This window comes from Patagioenas fasciata, chromosome 13, assembly GCF_037038585.1.
Source record: "Patagioenas fasciata isolate bPatFas1 chromosome 13, bPatFas1.hap1, whole genome shotgun sequence".
Classification (NCBI taxonomy): Eukaryota; Metazoa; Chordata; class Aves; order Columbiformes; family Columbidae; genus Patagioenas; species Patagioenas fasciata.
In genome coordinates this window covers 4,902,425-4,922,503 of record NC_092532.1, presented here as the reverse complement: position 1 = coordinate 4,922,503, position 20,079 = coordinate 4,902,425, and the positions used below count along the sequence as shown (strand labels likewise).

The following is a 20,079-nucleotide window of genomic DNA, read 5'->3' as shown; positions in this document are numbered from 1 at the left end:
CTCCGTTCTCTCGCTCGACCTTCGTCTCAGACAGCACCGGAGTGGAGTTACTGGTGGTGTGTGTCACACATCTTGAAGTGGGTTAAACTTAACACAGGTTTCTGTGCGGAGTGGGAGTTAATTTGGGATTTCTGAATGGTATCGGTGACTCCAAGTAAAAGGCAGCCTGTGCAAGGCTTTTCCTAAATTAGTTGAGTATCCTCCGTTTTTCTTCATTTGCTCCTATAATTACATCTCTCGTTCAAGACATTGGGTGTGGATAAAATGTATTGCATGCGTGATTCATGGCAGCATAAGGAAAATGTGTGTTAATTGGGGGGGGTTTTCCTCTTAATACACTTAGCTACAGATGTCAGTCTTGCGTGTGTATAAAGATGCAGTACAGGATCCTATAGTGACAGGGCACGGTGCATTGGGTAGAGGTTGCGGGCTGAAATACAACTGAGGAACTACGTAGAAAGAGCTGAAAAGCGGCGGTTCGTGGCGGTGCAGCTGCGTGGAGTCCCCGGCTCTGTGTGGTGTGCCTCCAAAGCTATATTCAGTAACTGAAACCAGTCCCTCGGTCCCAGTGTGCGAGCCTTTCATTATGTTCTTTTATGATCTTCCTGTTTGCATTAGCTCCAGTAGTGTGATGCTGAACTTCAATAAAGGGTGAAAAAACACCCTTCGACTTCTTGTTTTGTGCCTGTTCCTTCCCCAGCCCAAACTGGCAAAATCGCCTCCCCTTCCCTGACCCTCCCTCCAACAGAAGAAAAACCAAAAGGCCGAACCTGAGACTTGTTAACTCTGAAACATTTGCCAGCTGTTTCAAATTAACATATTTCTCTGCCTCCTTCTCCTGTGTGTGTTTGCACATCTCTGTGTGTGTGCAAACACGTACAAAGCGACTTCTGAAAGTCTGCTGGCCCTTGCACGGCTGCTGTGGGCCGGGCGAGCGGTGGCTCCGGAACGCAGGGACAGCAAGAGCAGGTACAATGTCCTTTGTAAACTCGTTTTAATTCTAGTGAAGTATTTATACAGGTGTAGTTGTGGGCAGAGAAGGTGCTTCTGCTGCTGTGTCTTACTTTGTTCATCAACCAGTAGAAGCTGCACTGGAAGTTTTTTGTAAGTAGGAGTTGAATTTGTGTGGTGGTGGTTTAGCACAGGGCACCGTCCTTTTTCCTATAGCACGTGCGCAAGTCGCTGTCGGCTCCGACTTAACTGCACAACCCTGGTGAAACCTGTAAAGGCGAAACACTTTGCAGGAATCCAGCCCTTGGTGTAGGTTCACTGACAAATGTATTCAAGTACTTCAGATGCAACTACAAATAGTTTTGTTATTATTTTTTTTGACCGCAACTTAAAGCCATATGTATTAACTTAATCAGGAAAATCTATAAGGAGCCAGAGGCTACCCTCGTGCCAGGGTAAATAATCCATCAGCCCTATTTAACAATGGACATATAGTGAATTTCCTTCCTCTTTGGGTCTTGTAAACATTCTTTCCTTAATGTAAAAAGAAGGAAAAAAGCTTTTCCTTTCCTCTCTTGATCTGAGGACTCTGCTTGCTGTTCAGTAGCAGGTCGGTAGTGTTTTGTTGTGCAAGAGACAGAGATGTTTTCTGTCCCAGTGGAAGAGCAGCCAAGTGCTCCTTCCCCTGCTCTTCCTTCTGAACAGCCAGTGCAGCCCCTGATCCTGTCCATCGCCCCCCAAAAGTGTTGGGGAGGGTGGGCAGGGCTGTGGGGGGCCAGGCGAGCACCCACCTCAGCTTTGCACAAGGGTTTGCTGCTCCTTCGAAGCCGAGAGGAAAATAAGACTCGGTATTCGTCTGGCTGGACCCTTGCTTTGCAATGCTGCATTGCTGTTGTAATACATCACGAGAGTATTATCTTGAGGAGCAACGAGGGACGTTTTAAAGAAGTAAAAAAGTCTTACTAAATATATAGAGAATTTAAGGCATTTTAAAGACCTAGGAAAGCATTTTACATGGGGGTTGCTGGGGAGTTTCTCATTAGCTGGACTGTGAGGCCCCGGGGAAGCTCAACTGAACTGTCTGGGGCAAACAGAGCAGATTTTGCCTTCTCCTTAGGAGCCTACCAACCTAAAAGCCTATTTTTTGTGTCTGCTTTTGAGGTAACTGGAGGTATCTTGTTTCTGAATGCAGCTACGAGTTGTCATATTGATCAAGAGAGAGTTTTGGAAATAGGGGACTGTGGACCTGTAGCCTCAGTGCTGGGATTGAGGGGCACAGGGTGTCTGTGTGTGTGTGTTTGCAGATCATTGGGGGATCTTTGCAGTGTCCATGACTTGAAGAGCATCTCCAGTCCCAGTGCCCAACCACCCATTCACACCCAACGTTAGTGTCATTCAATAATCACGTTCCAGGAATCATGAGAGTAAATGACAGGTTGGTATTTTCCCCCCTTTCTCCAATAGCTCTGGGGTCCCTGTCACTGCAGCCTCTGGGCATGTGTGCAAGGGACAGGTTAACAAAGTGCAGCGTGAAAAACCAAACAGAAACAACAAAAGAATTAAAATGAACAAACGAAAAACACCACACAGCATTTAGGACACAGACATTTGACGTTTTGCCATTAAGAGTTCTTGTTTTGCTTGTTCATGCTTATTTTATACAGTATACTATGTTAGATTTTTAAACACCTTCTGCAATTTCTTTTAATTTTTCCCTCCTTTAAGGAGGAGAAAAAGCAAAGAGGAAGCAGCAGCTTTTGAGAAACGAACCACAAAATAGAAGAAAACGACCCTGTGGTCTCTCCTTTCCCCCTCTCTTCTGCTTTGCATGGCATCTCCCAGCTGTGTAAATCACAATTTTTACTTGGTATCTTCAGGGGAGGAACATCCTGATGTGCTTTGGAGACTTATTTTTGCTCAGGGCTTCCAATGCCTGTGCTGGGGTGTTTTTAAGGCCGTCTCTGCTGCTCAGGGCTCTCCTTGCCCGTTCCCTCCCAGCTGTTCCTGTCCTCTCCTCCACTGTTCTCATCCCAGCACCGTTGTCCACCCCCCAGATGTTGAGCATTTCTATTCTTGTGCCGTTCTGTAGAGTTGGGTTTAATTTTGGCTGCCAAAGCAGGAAAATAGACGGGGGATCCCAGGGTCTCATGAAGCAAACAGACTTGCCCCCACAAGAATTAATGCATTAAATTTTTCCTGCTTTCTGTTTATTTGGACAAGCTACAGAAAACACGTTCTCCTTCCTCACTGTCCCCATTTGGAGGCCTGTTTTGGCCACGTGAAGTTTGTTGTCCTCTCAGCCTTCCTCCAGCACCCTGGGCTTGTGTGGCTCGGTCCAGTGCCCACCAAGGCCACCATCCCGGCAGGGCCCCATTGTCGCACAGCACCCTGGGCTGTCCCCACTCTCCCCGTGTCCCCCCAGCTCCGGCTGTGCAACCCGCTGGGGACAGGCTGTGTCGGGAGCAAGTCAGGAAGGTCCAGACGAGAGAGACCGCCCTCCCATACACATCAAGCTCTTTTTCTTTGTTTCTACATGTATTATAGTTTGTCTTATTTAACTTCTAAATGTCAGAATGCTGAATAAAACCCCTTCAAACGCCCTCGACTTGATCTCTGCTGCAGAGCATTGAAGAGGTTGGTCACAATTCAGAGAGCAGGAGGAACCTGTTGTCTTGCAAGAACTCTGAAGCAGCCCATCCTGAGCACCTTCACAGGCTCTGGCATCTTCTAAAAGCTGATTTCATTATTAATCAATATGAAAAGATTCTGACTACCGTGTGTAAGGATTTCCAAAGAAATAAACCTTTGAACTTGGCAAAGAACATTTGCTAAGAGAAGAGATTTTGATAACTTTGAGTTGAAAATCTTTTCAATGCACTATGAAGTGTTTGATCTCAACTGGTTGGGTTTCTTATGTTGGTTTTAAAACCAGTGTCCTTGTCTCTGCATGGACCTGCAGCACACAGCCAGTCAGTAGAGCTGCAGGTTCTCGACATTTTAAATATCTGTTTTGGAAGCAGCCGAAACCCACATAAATGCAAACTGGAAATAAAGCCAGGAAGGTTTGTAGCTCTGGCTGCTACATTGCTCATTTATTCTAAGTTGAACTCTTATTTTCCTCAGTAATGTGTGGGTTTTTATGATGTAACATCATTATGTTTCCTTTACAAAAAAATATAATTTTCCTTGCGTAATTATAAAAATTAATTTCTAACTTCAGTCTTTCTTAAAAAAATAAATTAGTATTTGTAAGTAAAAGTACTTTTGATGGTGTTTTCTCATACAGAAGGTGAAGTGATGGAAAGTACCCTGTGTTCAGATAATGTGGTGATAGGTGAACATCCAAGACAGATGTAGGATTTTTGGAGCCAGGATAATATAAAAAGAAGTAATACGAGTAATTATAAACCCTTCCCTGGTTACTCTGTGTGTAGGAGCTCAGGGCACAGCTCTGGATCTGCAGGCACAAGGGTGTCCTGGGGACAAGTCTCTGCTCCGGGGCTGGGGAAGGTGGACGTGGTGCTGCTGGATGGGATGATGGGGGTCCCTGGGGTCCCCAAGATCTGACCCACGTCCCAGGGCTGCTGTAGCACCTTCAGGGAAACGAGAAGCTTAAAAGAAGAAAAAGAGATTGCTGGCCATGTGTGGTGCGATGCCAGCGCATCATCTGCCATGGGGCTGTGGTGCTATAGGTGTTCCCCTCTTGTTTGCGGAGGGAACCTCTGGCGAGGAGCGATGCTCAGGTGTGAACACAGCATGGGTGTCAGCGTTTAAATTGGAAGCACACACCTGCGTACTACAGCTTTTCCTAGAAAATACTTACTATTAAAAATGTTAATTGGTGAAATGACAGTGAGAGCACAGAGGAGGAGAATTAATTTCCATGGTAAAAGAGGGGAGGAAAGAAAAGCCCATTGCAAAGTGAGCTATTGTGTGCTCCCCCTACCCCATCACCCACCTCTTCCTCAGGCTTCTAAAGACGTGTGTGTAGGAAAGCCAGGCTGCTCAAGAGCAGCTGAGCAAGCCTGCTGTGCTGTGGCGTGGCGCTGGTGTGCTGTGGTGTGGCACTGCTGTGCTGTGGCGTGGCGCTGGTGTGCTGTGGCGTGGCACTGGTGTGCCGCAGTGTCTCGTTGGTGTTGCTGAGCTCTGAAGTACCTAAAGCCAGCCCCACTAAAACGCTGCAACATCGGTGAAGGGCAAATTAGGAAAAGTGTGACCGGGAGCTTGTTCCTCTCCCCTGGTCTGCCCTGGTGAGGCCGAATCTGGAGTTGTGTGTCCAGTTCTGGGCACCCCAGTTTAAGGAGGAGAGCAAACTCCTAGAGAGAGTCCAGAAGATGGGCTGTGAAGATGCTGAGGGGTCTGGAGCATCTTTCTTAAGAAGAGATACAGAGAGAGCTGGGGCTGTTGAGCTGGAGAAGCTGAGAGGGATCTGATCAATGGATCAATACCTCAGGGTGGGTGTCAGAGGATGGACCAGACTCTGTTCAGTGGTGCCCAACACCAGGGTGAGGGGCAGCATGCACAGACTGAAACACAGGAGGCTTCATCTGAACACGAGGAGAAACTTCTTTGCTGAGAGGTGCCGGAGCCTGGCCCAGGCTGCCCAGAGAGGGTGTGGAGTCTCCTTCTCTGAGACGTTCGAACCTACCTGGACCCATCTGTGTGATCTGCTCTGGTGACCCTGCATGAGCAGGGGTTGGGCTGGGGATCTACAGAGGTCCCTTCAACCCAGCCAGGCTGGGATTCTCTGAAGGGACCGTTTCTGAGGGTGCGGGGTCACAGCTGCTTCCTGGCTGTGCTGGCAAGGGATCATGGACTGGTGTGTGCCGGGGTGCCAGCAGTGCCTTGGGCTGGTGATGGGCAGCAAGGTTTTGGTCCGGTCTAGAAGTATCTCTGGGTTTGTTGGGTCAACCTCATCTACAGTCTGGTGAGCTCATTGTATCTGCCGGCACGGGGCCACTGTGAGTTGGGGGATGCTCTTATGGAGTTTTCTGCCCAGGAATACAAATACACCATTGGCACGGGCAGTTGAACATGTGTGTCCTTCGGAGGCTGGCAGGAGGCATCCTTCATGCAGTCCTGTCCCCATCTTCCCAGCAACAGTTTTTAGCCTGCACAAATTTGCTTTTTATTTGAAGACATGCCTGCTGGTGCTTCATCTGCTGGAACGCTAAGGCCGTGTTTCATCTCCTCGCACTGACTGAAATCGTTCACCTTCACGGGCGGACCCTGAGATGCAGCTCTGCATCCCTTGGTCGCGTCGGGGTGTCCCATGGGTGTGAACATCCCAGTGATGGGCACTGGAGGAGAGCAGAGCACAGCGTGGCACCTTCCATTGCCTCCTGCTTCCCCATGATGCCACCTTGTCACCTCTCACTATTCATGTGAAGGGCTGTGATTAGATGAACGTTTTCTGTGTTTTTAGGTGAAAATGATATCTGTTGTTTACAGTAGCCTTCAGGGGCATGACTAGCAGTAATGGACTAAAGTAAAGCGAAGGAGATGCTAGGCTGAGTATCAGGAAACATTTCCTAGTAGTGAGATCTAATAGATGCTGGTATTATCTCTCAGCACTTCAGTCATTTTCAAACCACACTGGACAAAGCGCTTAAAAATACACTGTTGGACCAGTCTTACATTAGCAGAGGGATGGATAAGTTCCTTGGTAAATCCGTCTCATCTCTAATTTATCCAATCTGTCCATGCTCCGGATTTTCTAATCTCCTGCAGATTTGGGGACAGAAGCAGACTGAGTGGTCAGGCAAAGTGTGCTTCTTAGAGCTTATTTCAGTGAATATTTTTATGTAGGATCTCAAAGCACTTTACAAATGCTAATTAAGCCTCCCACCCTAGTAGAAAGTCTTTCCTGTGCAGGTGTCCATCCTGCTTTGTGTCCTGCACCGTGCTGCAGGTCGACCTTCCCCAAGGGCTCCGGCTTTGGGACTGATGGGCGCTCACCAGCCCAGCGTGTTTTGAGTCACTTCTGCATTTTTGAGTCGTTTCCGCGGGTCAGAGGCTTTGCTGTTCCCACTCCGCTGGTAGGAGCGAGGGAAGCTGAAACCACGTGGCTGTAGGAATCAGTTGCAATGGGTTTTACCTTTGAGAAACCAGACAGAAGGGAAGTCTCCTGGTGAATAATTGCTTTGGTTTTCACAGAAACTTCTGTTCTCCTTCGCCTAGTTTACACATTGCAGTTGTAACCGGTAGCTCAAAGCTCCCAGCCTGACTAAATGTAAAGTGGGAATAACAGAATATATTACATTGGCCTGTTGCTTACAACGAGAGAAATCAATAAAAAATAATGCCACAGTGGTGGATCCCCAGTAATCGTTCTTCTTGAGAAAAACACCAAATTGTGCCAGTCTGGAGAATGGGGTTTTATAAACAAGGTTGTAAAAGGAAGAAAAACAAATGGAATAAACAAGCTCCACTGCTTTGTTTTCTGGACTAAGGATGGTGATGTGAAACTCTGCACTGAAGAACTGCCTTAAATTTATGATGCTTTGGCCAAATAAGTTTTGCTTGTTCAGTCCAGGGAACTGGAATGATTTGGGTTGGAAGGGACCTCTAGTGGGTCTTACTCTACATTGACCTGACTTGTAAAAGTTTCAGTAACTGTTACCCCCTATTTGTTGTTAAATTGTCTTGAGTGGTTAAACTTATCATAGAGCTAGAGTACGTGTGTGGTTATTGTCGCATAAGAATGCATGGAAAACAGAAAAATGAGGCCAAATACTCATAAAAGTGATTTTTTTTTTAAGTTATTATAGAGTGGGATTTCCCATAATAGAAGATACATTTGTATTTCTGTCATTTAGAGTCTAAAGTAGCCTTTTCTGGACTCGCTACAAGGAATTACAATGTCATTGTCAAAATAAACTGACCTCAGCTCATAATCTTGTATTTGTTGTGTATAAATTCAAATGAGGAAACCATTAAATGGGACCATTTATAATGAGATTTGAGATACCCTATGGCTCTCACTCGGAGACGAGTGACCTTTGTCTTTTTTGGGGCCGAGTAACAGCGCGATGAAGATTTAATAGATGAGCTGGCAGTGGATGGGGGTGTGCGTGGAAGAGGCGCTTGATGCGCCTTGCTCTACATACTGGTGACTCCCAGCCTGCTGCCCACGGCGCCCTCCTCCCTCCATGGCTTTGGTGTTCATCACTAGAAATTATTAGACAGTCACAAGACGCTAAAGCGAAAGGAATAAAAAGCCCACACGCTTTGCTTGGAAACACTTTGTTGCATAAAGCTCCGACAAGATCAAGCCTCTAATTAAATTATCTGGCACGTGGACAATTCTGTTCCGAGATCTGCGGAGCTAATGTGTGGCCATTAGCTCATACAGCCACCGAATCAGAAGTACCAAAGAGACAATTTACACAGGGCCGCAGCGTGTTTTAAAAAATTCTGGTGAGTTGTGAAGCCTGTAATGTTAATTGCCAGTTAGCACATTGTAATTGCTGTAATTATTTGCAAGTAAAATGATGTAAGGGACTTAACATTGTACTTTTCTTAACACTTCACATGTTGGCGATCCACTAAATCTCCCACTTTGAGTTTTGCTGGTTGTTTCAAGAGCTCGCCAGCCGCTTGCAGAAGCCTGATCTCATCTACAAGCTTGCCTGTTGTCTTTAACGCCGAGCAGCGGCTCTTTAAAGCCTTTACTAAAAGAAAAGCAATAAAATAATAAATGGGAATGTGTGGTGCTGACCAGGGAGCGCAGAGCCGGCCGCGCCGGAGCCCAGCTGGGACAGAGCCCTCAGCACAAATTGCCAGCCCGCGGCCCCCTGCCGTGGAACTGGGCCAAAAGCTCCTCCGTGTGGGATTAAAGGGATGTGTAATAGATTAAAGATCAAAAATGTTAATTAAGAAATGGTCTTTTCTAATAAGATGCCTTCAAGGGCATGGAACCAAAAAAATGAGGCAATATCTCATTTTGGCAACAGTGCTGGGGTTGTAATGAGGCTGGAGCGCGGGGGTACGGGGAGAAGGAAGGGATGCCTCCTGTTCAAGGCGTCTCCTTCAGAAGGGGTGAAACAATTAGCGATAAAAATGCAAACGTAAGTCAGAATGACATTACTCGGAACGCTAGCGCACAGTGTGTGGGTTTAGCTGTACGTGTTTTAGCTTGGCGTTGCCTTGGGTTGGCAGTTTGGGACCGGTAGCTAAGGTCTCCTTTACCTTCATGGTGTGGAAGTAGCAGCACGGTCATTTGACTGAAAATAACCGTTCTTGTTGAACTGAATGCATGCAATAGATTGTATTTTCCTGATGTAATTTTCTAGATATAGGAAGTTCAGCTCCTTTGTTGGATTGAAACTTGAAGGCACAATGCTTGGGGACATTTCCCTTCAGACAGGGAAGAGCCGCCGCTCCGAGCTGTCACGTTCCAGGCTCCTGCTCTGGGGAGAAATTGATATTTTATAAATAAACTGATAAGCAAGTGTTACTTTTGTGTTTAAAACCTGACAGGTGCTTTTGAGCGCCGTGAAATTTTATTATGTCATTATAATGAAAAGCTTTTTTTCTTGAGCATCCTAGTTGGTGACTCCACTGTTAGATTTTCTCTAGTAAAATCATCCTAACTCAAACAGGAAAACTCAGGTGTTTAACAGCACTTCTCTTTGTGGTGGGATGATGGGATTTTGTGCTGCGCTTTTCCCTCTAAACACCTTAATGCTGAAATTTGTGCTATTTCTGAACTGAGGTCCTTACTGGCACACAATGGAGAGACACTGTGGGTGCATTTCTTCCCGCTTGGTTAGAAGCTTTCACCTGGATAAAGAAAACCACTTGAGAGGAGCCGGGAGCCCTTGGAGCCAGGCACGGTGTAGGTTCATCCTTGCTGGTGTTATCCAGCTTGGCTGGGGGCTGGGGGTGATTGAAATAAAGTGACACTCAATTCCCATGCCCAGAATCCCAGAATGTCAGGGGGTGGAAGGAACCTGTAAATCTCATCCAGTGCAATCCCCCCATGGAGCAGGAACACCCAGCTGAGGTTCCACAGGAAGGGGTCCAGGCGGGTTTGAATGTCTGCACAGAAGGAGACTCCACAACCTCCCTGGGCAGCCTGGGCCAGGCTCTGCCACCCTCACCCCCAACAAGTTTCTTCTCATATTTCAGTGGAACCTCCTGTGTTCCAGTTTGCACCCATTGCCCCTTGTCCTGTCACTGGTTGTCACCCAGAAGAGCCTGGCTCCATCCTCCTGACACTGTCCCTTTCCATATTGATCCCCAGGAATGAGTCCCCCCTCAGTCTCCTCTTCTCCAGCTCCAGAGCCCCAGCTCCCTCAGCCTTTCCTCACACGGGAGATGCTCCACTCCCTTCAGCATCTTGGTGGCTGCGCTGGACTCTCTCCAGCAGTTCCCTGTCCTTCTGGAGCTGAGGGGCCACAACTGGACACAATATTCCAGGTGTGGTCTCCCCAGGGCAGAGCAGAGGGGCAGGAGAACCTCTCTGACCTACTGACCACCCCCTTCTAACCCACCCCAGGTACCATTGGCCTTCCTGGCCACATTTTATCAGATAGCGAGTGCTAATGGAGACAGTGCTTGTTTCCATCCGCAGAAAGAAAATCTGAGAACTGTTTCTTACCCAAAGACTTAAATCAGACCTTTTTGCAGTTTGTAAATGAATCATTTTGACGGACTGATTAGTTCCATCTTTACTTGATTTCACTTATGGTTTTTGTTAAAAGAAATGTGTGGCTCGGACTTGAATTAGTCTTCTCCCAGAAGGGCTATGGCAAGTCGTTCTTGCTGGCACATCAAGGAGATACAACTGCAGCAGCAGAAAGGTCGTCGTCGTTTTCCTTATTGTGAAGTTCCTTTAAATGTCTCAAAGTCATTTTGTGCTGGACAATATTCCAGACAGTGTTCCGAACTGAAGTTTTCCTCTGCGTAATTTTGATAATATTCAGAAGAGATGCGTGTGGTCTGAAGACTTCAATTGAAGACTTCAGTTTTGCGTTGTTGATTTAATCAAGTAGGTGATATTTGCAGAAAAATTGTCAGTTTGTGATGTTGCCATCAATTGGTACAGAAATTGAGAAAACCTGAACTTCAGCTTTGATAGTAGTTTGTATCGGGCTCTTTGCGTTCAGCACACGAGGCCAGATGACCACTTATCCTGTTAAATGAGAAATGCTCTGTGTGAAAAGCATTTGGCTTCTCTTCCTTCATCCTATTAAACAAGATACATTTATTGCCAAATTTCCACAGCAACATCCAGGGAGCATCTACAGAATCAGCAGGGTTAGGCAGGTATCACTGAGAGCAGCATTTGGTCTATAATCTTATGAAAAAAATAGAAGGCTGTGCAGTAAAAATGTACTTTTTCTGATCAAGGTGAATTTCAGAGTGAAATCTTGCTCAAATTGGTTAATAGCCAGATTTGTAAAACTTTTTCTGGATGGGATGTTGCTGAAATCCACTTTTTTTATCTTTAAATGTGTACAGTGTTGAAGACATGAGGATTATCACCTCTGCAAATGCTCTTTGCATCTCTGGGTTTGTGTTGTGACAAGCAGACGCGCTTCCGTACCAGAGAATTAAATTATATTCTATTTCTCACTCGTACTTCCAAAAAGTGCCACTCGGTGTTTATAGTGAATTGTGTGTGAATTCGCATTGCTCTTCCTTCAAAATGGTTTATAAAAACTGGTGAATTTTTAGGGCTTTTTTATATAGCAAAGTTGAAAACTCGTTGTATTTTAGAAGTCTTTGTGAGTTGCACAGAAACCCACAGGCACTGGGAGCATGGTGGAGCCATTGGTGAACTGTTAAAGGAGAAAACATCCTAAGAGTGAAGTGATTTTTAGCTCGATACTATGATGAAAGATTTTAAAACCAGATCTAGTTAATTAATATTATTGGCCAACGATGCGGGAAGTGCTTCAAAAGTAGACTGTGAGCTGTGATGGCTCTAAATGGGGTAGGAAGGTCCATAGCAAACCCCAGATCTTGTGGCTGTGTCCCATGGGGCTGGGAAAAGCTGTCGTGTAGGGCGAAGTTCTCAAACCTGCGTATTCCTTCTCGTCAGCAACTAAAATACAAATTCAGTAATTCAGCAAAACATTGGGACTGGGCCTGCATGAAGAAATGTGCCTTTTAAAAATGGACAACTTGTTGTTACTACTTTTTACCTACTGCAAAGTATGCGGGGAACGGGGCTGCTAAGGAGTGTATCAACTAAATTAGGGTTAATTAGAAATTCTCCCAAATAGCTGGTGCTTCATCAGCAACAGAGCAGCGTGTAAATAAATCTAATTTCTCTCCAACTCAACTCTTCACGAGCTTAATTACAACAGCAGCGATGTGTCCTCGCGTCCCCCTGTTTCGTTAGCGGGTCGTTAGAGCGGGCTCTGCCAGGCTATCCGGAGCTGCACAGTGTCCGCCAGGCCCTGGAACAAGCGGAGGAACTTTCTGCCTATCTGGAAGGTGCTTCCTAAGAAACTTGAGAAGCAGAAAGCACCAATGGAAAGGAAAAAAACCAAACCAATGTTACTATATTCTGGAGACACTTTTGTTAATTGCATGAAGTATTTCCACTATTTGGATTATTGGCCATCTTAATATCTTCACCTTTATTACCCACTTACCCTGTACTTAGGGTTGTCTCTGTCCATAGTTTTCTACCATACACCATCGTGGCAGGTCGGATGCTGGTCTTGTGCCGTGTGTCCCGCCTGAATCCTGCTTTGGCTTTAATTTTAGCTTGAACTCTTTTTAGCTTAAACTCTTTTAAATGTCTTTTCGTGCTTTCTTTACCACGTAGGGCTGGAAGAAAGGACGCAGGAAGATGTTAGGGGGGCAAAGTGTTATCAGTGCTCAAAGGATCCCCGGGTTGGAGGACTGGCACAGCTCACTGCTTATTCCAGGGATAAATAAATAGCTGAAAACCTCTTGTCAGAAATGAATGATGGCGGGGGAAGCACAGACCTGGGTGCGGGTTTCAGTGGGGTGCACAAGTGCCTCGCTGAAGCCTCATTCACAGGGATTAACTTCATTTGGTGCTTCATTCACTGTCCTCATTGATTTCTTCTTTTATTTTAGTTTCTAGTTGTGTTGAAGCCGGTGCGTTCCTTATTACGCAGTGTCACGTTTCGGCCGATCCCAAATTAATAAATGAGCGGCAGCAGAATAGCGTGCAGCACGATTTGAACAGCATGAGCTGCGCAGCGTATTTCACTTACCTCCAGTTGAAATACTCCGCTTTGCTCCATCTAATTATGGGAAATTACTGAATTAATGGCTTTGTCAAGTGAAACGTGTAGGACTTCAGAGTTCGATATTAAGACATTAGAAAGGAAATTTGAGGTATGTTAATTTTTGCAGGCGGGCTTGTTTTAAACACAAACTGAAACTTAACTCAGCCCGGAGCCCCAAATCACATCGTGTTCTTAACCCAGGGAAGAAAGAACAAGCAGAAAGTGGCAGGGAACTTCGAGTCGTTCTGCCCATTTGTTTTCCTGGTGGGTTTGTGTTATCTCCTCGGTGGATCTGTTGGGCAGGGGCTGGTCATGGTCGTGCAGAAGCTCATACTTTTTGTCCATACATCTTGTCCATCTCTCAAATACCCTTTCCTGTGCTGCGTAATGTGACTGACTTCTCTCTTTTCTGGTTGAGAACCTTGTTAAATCCGTTGCAGTTTTCCACATTCGTTAACGGAGTTGTTTTGCCATGGTCTGAACAGCCACCCCACGCCGCCGTCCCAGCCCGGTGCTGGTTGTGCCGAGACACGCGGGCGCAGCGAGACCCGAGGGTGACGTGTTGAATCCTTGTGAGCCCCACTCTTCAGAAGCCAGTTAGACACGTAGATCCATAACTCTCATTAGTTTCCAGTTTCATGGGTTTTTGCTACAGTTGGTCGCCACACAGGGAGTATTTGGCTCCTAAATCACCCACAGATGTCCCTCCCAGCCCCAGCTGGACCAGTGTCAGGTACTGGTTTCCCAGTTTGTGGTGGGTTCTGCCAGCTGTAACCCGTAACGGAGGCACGAGCACACATTTGGGAAAATGGGGCTATTCCCTCAGGCACATTTGAGGAACCTTTTTTTCCAAAGCAAACCAGATTTGTAGAGAAAATTCAGTGAGCTTTCCATCCTCCGAGATGATGTTGTATTTGATCAGCCCGTAAAACCCACAGTGAGGTTGAGGTCCAGGCTCAGCCCTCTGTACCCGGGTACAAGCAGGAGTTTACCCAGGACGTTAACTCCTCAAACTCGGCCCCGCAGAGACCTCCGCGGTCTTTAATCACCGTTTTGAAGACTTGCAGGCACAGCGTCTCAGGAGCGGGTCCCTTCCGCGCACGTCTGTCGTTCCCGCTGGAAAACAACCCAGGCAGGTTCTGAGCAAACCGAGACCCATGAGGAGGTCAGTGAAATAATTATTGCTTTCTCTAATTGGCCTAAGTGTGTTTTTCTTCCTGCCTCAATATATTTTTCCCCTCTTTTTCCATCTTTTCTCTCTTTCCCCCCCTTGCTCCCTGATGGTTCAGAGTGCTGTGGCTCTTTTCCTCTCAGTACCAAGGTTTTGGGGTTTTTATAGGTATAAAATGATGAATGCAAACACTACCTGTAGGATTGTGTAGGGTTGGCTTGTGAAGGGCGTTCTTCTTCAGCACAGTTTTTAAACAAATCCATATCCTGAGCATGGGAAAAGTGCATTTTGACCAGAAATACATTCAGGGATGTAAGAGGGTACTTTGCTCTGCTCTCCTGTGACACCGAGAACAGGAACCTCCCGTGGACAGAACTGCAAGGACAATTCAACGTCCTGGACCTTGCAGAGGAACAGTAAAGGAATCTGCATTTTGAATTAGGCAAAGGGGGTTCAGACATGGAAATGTACAGGCACATTTGTCACTTAGAGTCAATTGCATCATCAGGATTTTTTCTCTCTTTAAAAATCAACGGGTTCATTTTACAGTGAGTTCCAGCAGCTGCTATTGTGAGCAGAACCAGTCAATACCTTATATTTGCATTTGATATGCAGCTGCAATAACAAGCCACATGTGAATTTTATTAAGCCTTCCACATTTTCTCTCTGTTCAGGGAGCTATAGATTTAAGTTTTACCTTAACGTAAAAAAAAAACCAAAACTCCACAGCATTCCCTTAATAGGAAAAAAATAAGAAGGTTTTGTCCTGCCCATGAATTAAAATGTGATGAGCATGTCCTGTGGTAGGTGTGAGTGGGATTCCATGACACTGCTGGAAACAGGACGCTTGTCTTCAAAAGAGACCTGGAAAAGAATAATAATAATAATTGGAGACATATAATAATGATGATGATGATAATAATAATAATAAATGGAGATATAAATTGAAGATCAGTATCAGAACCAAAGGTGGCAGTTACTCCCATTCAGATGCGCTTTAGGAATCTGGAAGTAGAAAATAACGTCTTGTTTCTAGCGGCAGATGCCCCATGGCACAACTGTTATTGGTGGTGAGTGTGTGGATGGGAGTTTGCCGTGGATGACACCGAGGAGTTTGGCAAACACGTGATCTGGTTTGAATGCTGCGGAGATCTACAAAGCAAATTAAATAGTGTATTTATACCCTTAAACCAGGCGCCAAATGCTGAAAAGCTGATAACGCGATGTTCCGTTCACGCTGTAAAGTGCAATCCCACCGCGGCTTGTGTGCAACTAAATAATAACAACTTCCCTCTTTGTCCGCTTTGCCGTGTATAAATGCATTTGTCATGTAACATAGTGACAACTAAATCATTTTAGTAAGAGCACTAGAAAAGCTGCAATACCTGCGAGTATGATTAAGAGGAAATTTTCCTGCTTAGGGTTTTTTATGTTTTCCTTATCTGATTTTTAAAAACCCTTTAAAAGTGATGTGATGCTTAAGCACTATTGCTGGCTTTCGCTTTTTTAAAGTTCATTTTTAATTTTACGGAGTTATTTCCCCTTCCTAAGGACTGAGGGAATAGCCCACAGCCTAAAAGTTGTTATAAAATATTCATTACATCTTTTCTTGTATCTGTTACAGACAGAGAGATCTTTTTACTGTGCCTGGTCAAATCTGAGGCCACTATTTTTGTTACTACCCACAAATCATTAGCAAGTATTTTTAGTGTTATCAGTGAACGGTTAATAGAAGCCCATGATTTTCAGATGTATAGTTTTGATTAACTGCTCAGAAATTCCCTTAAAAAGGGGGGTGTAAATTGTTCCACACCAAAAAGTGGCGACTTGTGTATAAATTGCACTTGTGTCTCTAACAGGCCCTTTGGAAGGTGTTGGGGTTGCCTTCAAGGTAATGATTTAAACATAAACTGACCCTTGATGAGGGAGCTGGAGTTTCAGTTTAATGCAATTCTGCAGTTTTGTTTCGCCTTCAGTGCCTTCAAATTCCTCACAAATAATTCCTTCCTAACAAGTGCCTTTTCAGAAGATGTATGCTGCTGACAGTTAATATCAAATTATTGCCCCTGAATGCATTTTTGTAATTACTTCCCAGAGAACTGTCTTTGTGTTAGAAGACATTTCACACTTTAGTAACATAAGTGTTTGGGGAGAACATGAGTAATAATTACAAGCGGTCTTTCAGTGAAAATAAACCTCAAAAATGATATAAAAAAAGCTCACGTTAAAGTTGGTTGGAGGCAATGAGGAATTTATTTAGCACGTTACGCCTGTCTGTATATTTTCCAAGTTTAATAACCTTGCAGTAACTAAACTTAAAAAAGCAATAAGGAACCAAGAAACCGCTTTCTAATTTTTAAGCAATAATGAAACTAAAAACTGATTAAAAGTGACATGCTACTAGAGACAGAATAAAGAAACTTAATCTGAATGCTCCTATAGGAGATTTCTTCTATAATGGAAAATGAAATGGCTCACAGTTTGATCAATAAAAAAATTAGCAGCATTTAATAAAAGCTTTCTCTAGCACGGTGACTAAAGGATGCTATGGAAGTCTTGAAATCCAAGAAAAGCAGCTTGTAGGGTGAGTTTGTGTATGCGAACACGATATAAAAGTCATTGAGCAAAGGCGGTGGGTTTTGGGGCAGGTGCTGGATGGCAATAGTTACGCTGGTTTAGTGGGGTCAGGAATGTCAATATAAACATGTATAAATACTTATAAATACATATAAATATGTTCTGGTAGCTACTGTGCACGTCCCGGCAGTGGGGAGTGCACGGAGGCAGAACAACACAGGGCGTTGTTTTCACTGGAGGAAACAGAGTGATTATACCACATAGATATATGTATGGTATATTCTATACCATCTAGAGATATAGCTGTCGGTGGGCTCAGGTGAAAGCAGGGTACCACCACCCCGTGATTATTGGCTGTTCAGCTTGGAAGCCCTTTCTCTTAAAGCCCATGCACAAGCAGATGTAGAAGGAGGTGCTAAGCTGAAGAAGAACATGGAGAACTGTCCACCTACTTTGAAATCAATATGATTTAATAAATAGCGGCTTGTAATAAGACTCTTATAAAATATAATGTACGCTTCTTAAAGTCTCTGACTTTTTTCTATGTTATCGTTAACACACTTCAGACAAAACTGCATTGTAATCAGTGTTTTTGCAGCCTGTGGGTTATTACCCAGAGAGACAGCGAGCGCTGTCCCTCTTCCCTTGCCTGCCCAAAGCAGCTGCTCTCGCAGCCACCAGAGCTGCTGGCAGAGCCAGACAAATGACAGCTTGGAGAGGCTGCGGCGGCCACAGCCCTAGGAGGGCACGGGCAGGTAACAATATACAATTTTCATGGTTCAAGGGTAGCCTTATCCTACTGTTCTTCATTACAGTACTGCGGCGAGATCAATTTTATTAAGTTGTAAGTCTTAGGAGGCCAACACCATTAACTACATGCTGGATCAAATAATTTTTTTGGTATTACGATTGGTTTTTTCCTCTGGTTGAGGAAAGGCAAAATCTGACGGACGGGTCTCTTCAACCTGCGAGGAGTGTTACGTGGTGACCCAGCATCGGCAGGATTGCGTGGTGACCCAGCATCGGCAGGATTGTGTGGTGACCCAGCGTCGGCAGGATTGCGTGGTGACCCAGCATCGGCAGGATTGCGTGGTGACCCAGCGTCGGCAGGATTGCGTGGTGACCCAGCATCGGCAGGATTGCGTGGCGGGCCATGCAAGGACATAGCAAGGACTGATGTGCAGAACGAGTCGCCTTCGCTCTCTGGTCCTGGGGCTGGGATGCCGTCAACTGCTCCTGGCCTGGTTTCTTGGCTCGAGCAGGTTTTTGGCGGCTCTGCGTGGGACGGTCGCTGTGGTTACAGCGGCTCACACCGGGGCCCTGGCCCGTGGGGTGGTAGCACATGCATGTACCTGCCTGCAAGATGGAACTGTTCAAAACAGACATTGTTTGAAATGTTAAAGAGCCACAGAGCGGGGGTAAACAGCAAAGCCAACGTTTTCATCCTACAGGAAGATTTCAGCTGAGGTTTGTGTTCTAATTACTGAAACACTAGTGGCTTTTTTTGCCCCTGTTCGTTCTTTTGACCACAAATGACGAGAAACTTTGGGCTCTCTTGCTTTGTGACAGTGCTAGAGACAACACCAGAATGTAAGAAACCACCTCAAAGTACAGACCTCCCCCACTGTCATTTGGCACCCGATGCCGAGCGCACTCTTGACGGAGGAACGTTTAGGTTAGGCTTTTCCTTTAAGTCATTTGTTTCTTTTGTTCTCACTTCCTAATTATAGAGGAGATTTCCTTTCCTTTTGTCTTGCTGGGGTCTGTGCCCGCGGGGCAGGAAGGCTGCACCCCGGCTGGGTGTGCCAGCACCCCTCGTTCCTCCAGCCCTGAGCTTTTCTTTTTCCACTACCATTTATCACTTGTCCTGCACCTCTGGAAAATTTCTAGGAATGAGAGACATTGAGTTGTTTTTCCTTTGGAGCATGGCAGGGGAATGAAGAGGAGCTTCTTTCCCCTTCCTTTTATCCTCTGCCCGCAGCTCTCGGCCCTCGGCAGTGTGTCTGTGCGTGCTTGGGGTCCATTCGCACAGCGCAACGTGAAGCGCTCTGGACAAACTGCAGCTCCGCGTGGCAAAGTCGCTGTGATGTGTAACCTCAACTGGGTGTTCTGCTCTGGCAGAGGGATTGCACTGGAGGAGCTTTCCAGGTCCCTTCCAACCCCTGACACTCTGGGATGCTGTGGCAGTGCTGTCTCGCACCAAGTCAGCCTGCTGTAAAGAAGTGACTCTTGATGGAAACCCTGTAACTGTAGGTATTTAAAACCAGATATGACCCTGTGCTAAGTGGTATGTTCCAAAGAACAATCCTGGGTTTAAAAGAAATCTCAGCTTTAAAAAGTCCTCAGGCTTAAAAAAAAAACCCTCAAGAAAAGCCCCAGAAAATGTACTGGCACAAAGACAGCAAGGCTTGCTTGCTCTGCATTGTGCTGATAAGACAAAAAGTTTAACCGTCTATAGTTGATTCCACAGCTGAAAAAATAAGCTGAGAGGCTGATTCTTTTTGCAGTTTCTCTGGCCCATGTGTTCCACCGTGTCACCCGTTTCCATGGCTCCCAATTATAGCTGGGCGTCAGCATCACCACCAGTGGGGCTCTGCCCTTCTCGCCCGAGTCCCCAGAGCCGCGTGTCCCAGCGGGGCTGGCGCTGTGGTCCTGCAGCCGTGCCCTCAGTCCCGCTTGGGCCACAGCAAGGGGAATTTGCTCTGGACTTGAGCAGGGCCCGAGCTGAACGTGGTACGTGTAATCTGTTTTCAAATATTTGGCCCTAGCAGCACGTTATTCCTGTAACAGAGCTGTTTTGAACACAGCTCAGAAGGCGTTTCTACTGACTGCAACTTTCAAGCCGGACCTTTGGGAATTCACTTTTCCAGCTTCGCCAAGTTTGCCACATTCCTTGGACCACCAGGTCAGGCAGGAACACTCCCAGTTCTTTATATGTCCCCTTTGAAATAGTAACTTTCTAGAGCATAAGCTGGCTTTTGCAGAAAAACCAAGAGTCATTAACAACATTAACTTTAGTGGCAATTAGAATAACATATTCTTGATTGTTGGCCAGATTGTTTAGGTCATAGGGTAAAATATTCATCTTGTGTAAAGCCCTGCAGGCCTTCCACTGTGCTACAGGGGGAAAAAATGTGAAAAGAGAGAGGAAAAAAAGCAAAC

General features: G+C 45.7%; 1 protein-coding gene across 4 annotated transcripts in view; it reads left to right on the top strand.

The window, feature by feature from the left end:
* ZNF423 (zinc finger protein 423) overlaps window positions 1-20,079 on the top strand; it is a 220,810-nt gene that overhangs the window by 42,718 nt on the left and 158,013 nt on the right. Inside the window, exon 1 of one of the 4 annotated variants that reach the window (XM_071814435.1) lies at window positions 17,979-18,384. The exons of the other annotated variants lie outside the window; for them this stretch is intronic. The gene's annotated coding sequence lies outside the window, so the exon portion shown is untranslated. Of the gene's footprint in view, window positions 1-17,978; window positions 18,385-20,079 lie in introns of those variants that run through there. 4 annotated transcript variants of the gene reach the window in all.